Below are 4,679 nucleotides of genomic sequence, written 5' to 3' on the forward strand. Positions count from 1 at the left end.
CATGTGATTGGTTGATTAGATAATTGCATTAATGAGAAATTGAACAGGTGTTCCTAATAATCCTTTAGGTGAGTGTATATACAGTGGTGGTCAGAATTAATGGCACCCCTGGCAAATATGATAAAAAATGGTTGTAAAAAAATAAACCTGCATTGTTTATCATTTTGATCTTTCATTCAAAAAAATCGCAAAAATCAAACCTTTCATTGAAGTAAAAGAATTGAAAGTGGGGGGTAAATCACATTATAAAATAAATGTTTTTCTCCAAAACACGCTGGCCATAATTATTGGCACCCTGTTATTAACCCTCTGGGGACCAAGCTGTTTTTGGGGCCCTTGAGATGTTCTGACATGCTCTGACATTTGTGCTTTTTTCAGTTATTTATAAACATGTTAATGGCAAAGGTGTAAATTCACTCTATATAGCACAAACAGGCCTACCATAATATGCGAGCAACATGTATGTAGATGTTTGTATTTTTAAGAGAATAATGTTTATGCGTGGTTATTTAAAAAAATAAAAATGAAAGTTGCTGAAATAAGACCACAAAACTCATACAAAATATGTGCCCACAAGACTTTTGACTAATGGATGTTTTCTCTTGGAGTTCTAGCTTCAAAATTATGTGAAAATAGTCTTGCTTTATCGTTCACAAAAAAAAAATACATTGATTTAAATGGTGTAAAACAGGTTTTGCTTGGAAAGCCAATATGCGAGGGGGAGGAGTAGTTTACACCTTAGATTACCCAGTCCCACCCACTCTGCATAATGACTCTGCATAATTAGCCATTCATTCAGGTGTGAAACTGACTGAGCCACAATGCAAGGACAAAATAGCCTATATATTTAGAAGAAGACTTATATTGACCATTTAAGATTTTGCTTACATCTATCTTGTAAATATGTTTTGCTATTTTATTAAAAAGGTTACAATTACAGCAATAATTACAATTTCAGCAATATTTCTGCAAAAAAAGTACTCTTTCTTTGTAAAAAAAAAAAGAAAAGATTATAGGCCTACATTTTATCATATGTATTCATTAGTTTGAATATAGCCAACATTGGAACATCTTAGTCTATGACTTTATTTTTGACAAAATAGTATTTTATATATATGAGCAGAAAAGCTTATTTGATGTGACAGTATATTCTACAGTAAAAACTGTACCCAAATCTAGTCAACAAAATATTGTCTTTCATACTTCGCCTGACTGTAACGTTGTTTTTATGAAATATTAGGGCATAGCCTATAAATGTTAATTTGCAGTTTAATACGTTGCTTATACAAATACATTTTATTTCAACATATTTCAGTCGATTTTTACTCATCTCAGTAGGCTCTAGCAAAGCAGTTTATTCACACACAGACGCGCGATTCATATTTAGGCTAAACAGTCTTTACAAATATGTACCCTTCATTCATCTCACAGAAACGCGATTCATATTTAGGCTAAACAGTCTTTACAAATATGTACCCTTCATTCATCTCACAGAAACGCGATTCATATTTAGGCTAAACAGTCTTTACAAATATGTACCCTTCATTCATCTCACAGAAACGCGATTCATATTATAGAAACGCGATTCATCTTTTTGTTTACATAGGCCTACACTAACGTTATTCCATAACGTTATTCCACATTAACACTTGAGAAAGGATAACTTAGCCTACCTCACTCCTCAGCGGGATCTGCTCCTCATATCAGCACGGAAAATTTTCTCCATAAGGTAGGCTATATTATGCCTCTGTTTACAGCTGATGTGGGGGCGTTTCACAGACTGAAATGGTTCTCAGAATTTGCGTTTGAATAGCACGCACTCTCCGGGGCGTGGTCAAATTACTGTGAATCATCTCGTAATGAGCTCGACTGGAGTCGCTCTCTTTTTATACAGATTACAGAAGCTGATAATATTTGTTTTTTATATAAATTACTTCCATTTAAAAGCTGCGATCTCAAGCTTCATGCCCGTGGGTCTGTTTCCCTGTTTGACTGAATTTTCGCGGAGTTATAGATAATTTTCGAACGCGTTTCAAATGGGAGTTTACTGGCAGAGAGAAGGCAGAAATAGCATCATGTTAGTTTTTCTTTATTTGTCAAAAAGCAAAACACTTTATTTTTATTGTGAGTATACAGAAAAAAAATAGAAACTGAACAGGATCGATTGATGTATTACACGAAAATGAAAGATCAAAATTAACAGAGCATTTTGTGTTTATTTTTCATTGCTAAAAAAAAAACCGAGCAAAACGCGCGGGCGCGTTTTTGGTCCCCAGAGGGTTAAATACCTTTTGCAACCTCCTTTTGCCAAGATAACAGATCTGAGTCTTCTCCTATAATGCCTGATGAGTTTGGAGAATAACTGACAAGAGATCAGAGACCATTCCTCCATACAGAATCTCTCCAGATCCTTCAGATTCACAATTTCATGTTGGTGCTGCTTCTCTTCAGTTCAGTACACTCATTTTCTATAGGGTTCAGTTTAAGGGACTGGGACGGTCATGGCAGAAGCTTCATTTTGTGCCTAGTTACCCATTTTTGTGTTGATTTTGATGTTTGTTTTGGACCGTTGTCCTGATGGAAGATCCAACCATGGCCCATTATAAGATTTCTAGCAGAAGGCAGACAGGTTTTGATTTTTTATCTGTTGGTATTTGCTAGAATCCATAATACCATGTATCTAATCAAGAAGTCCAGGACCTCCAGCAAAAAAATAGGCCCACAACATATAAGATCCAGCAGTATATTTAACCGTAGGCATGGGGCACTTTTTATCCCTGTGTGCACCAAACAAAGCCCTTTTTTTTGTTTCATCTGACCACAGAATCTGGTCCCTTTTGAAGTTCCAGTCGTGTCTGTCAACTGAATATGCTGGAGTTTATTTTTGGAGGAGCGAGGAGGATTTTTCTTGAAACCCTCCCAAACAACATGTGGGGATGTAGGGGTTGTGTGATAATTTTTTTTTAGGCTTTCTGACCCCCAAGACTCAACTAATCTCTGCAATTCTCCATCTATGATCCTTGGAGAGTCTTTGGCCACTCAAACTTTCCTCCTCACCGTGCATTAAGACAATATAGACACATGTCCTCTTCCTGGCAGATTCGTAACATCTTTAGTTGATTGGAACTTCTTAATTATTGCCCTGATGGTCAAAATGGGGATTTTCAATTATTTAGCTATTTTCTTACAGCCACTTTTTATTTTGTGATCCTCAACAATCTTTTGCTGCACATCAGAACTATATTCTTTGGTTTTACTCATTGTGATGGATGATTAAGGAAATTTGGCCTTTGTGTATTCGTCATATTTAAACTCCTGTGAAACAAGAAGTCATAGCTAGACAATGTCATGTTCCTAGTCACCCTGGTGTGCTAAATAAAGGTAAATATTAATGAGAATATACTTCAGAGATATTTTACTCATAAAAAATTCTAGGGGTGCCAATAATTGTGGCCGACGTGTTTTGGAGAAAAACATTTATTTCATAATGTGATTTACCCCCCAATTTCAATTCTTTTACTTCAATGAAAGGTTAGATTTTTGTGAATTTTTGGAATGAAAGATCAAAAGGATAAACAATGCAGGTTTATTTTTTAACAACCATTTTTGATCATATTTACCAGGGGTGCCATTAATTCTGACCACCACTGTAATAGAGCCTTGTCTGAAGATCTTAATCTGGAAGATGACAGAGGAATTAGAAGATCTTTAAGATAAAACGGAAAAGCTTGATCATTAAGAGCTTTAAAAACAAACAACAAGATTTTAAACTGAGTTCTAAAATGGATCGGGAGACAATGAAGCGACGCTAAAATTGGGGTGACATGATCATAATTCTTCGTCCCGGTCAGCAGCCTTGCAGCTGCATTTTGTACCAACTGGAGGCGTCCAAGTGATCACTGAGGAAGACCCAGATACAACGAGATACAGTATTACTGTAACTCGTTGTATCTGGGTCTTCCTCAGTGATCACTTGGACGCATGAGATAATAAAAGCATGAATAACCTTCTCCAAATCTTGGAATGACAAAAACGATTTAATATTGGAAATAATCCGCAATTGATAAAAACTATTCTTAACAACAGAATTAATTTGTTCGGTTAAACATAATTATGAGTCCACGATAACACCAAGGTTCCTAACCTGGGAGGAAACTGAGGGAAAATGATTGCCCAGCTCCTTAATAACACTACTCCTTAATTTTGTGGAACCAAATACAATTGTTTCCGTTTTGTCCTCATTAATTTGGTGAAAGTTAAGTGCTAACCATTTCTTAATGTCCACGATGCATTCCAATAAAGGTTAAATTGAATCGTCAGATTTCAACGGCTTGTACAGCTGTACATGCCGAAAAGTATAGAGAGGTGAAGGATATAAAAAGTAGTCATGAAGGCAGACAGTCAGAAGAAGCCCACATTCAGCAGCGGTGTGAAAGTAACCTTGACTTCAAACAGATACACATTTTCTACTGCCGTACTCTTTAACAAAGAACACAAACAGGGTCTCAAATGTACATGACTTTTATATGTATTTGTAAGAGTGATGTTTTTATTGCTCTGATCACAATTTAATTGACTTTCTCCAGAGTGAATGCACAGATGATGGTTGAAATTGCTCCTTTTTCTAAACCTGTTGTCTGTTATGCCTAGTGTAGGGAAAAGAGTGCAAAATGAAAGAA

At 35.9% G+C, this 4,679-nt stretch overlaps 1 long non-coding RNA gene across 1 annotated transcript in view; it reads left to right on the top strand.

The window, feature by feature from the left end:
* LOC309497075 overlaps window positions 1-4,679 on the top strand; it is a 77,508-nt gene that overhangs the window by 64,892 nt on the left and 7,937 nt on the right. The window lies entirely within an intron of this gene.

Source organism: Leuciscus leuciscus (assembly GCF_965113295.1).
Source record: "Leuciscus leuciscus genome assembly, chromosome: 4".
NCBI classification, from domain to species: Eukaryota; Metazoa; Chordata; class Actinopteri; order Cypriniformes; family Leuciscidae; genus Leuciscus; species Leuciscus leuciscus.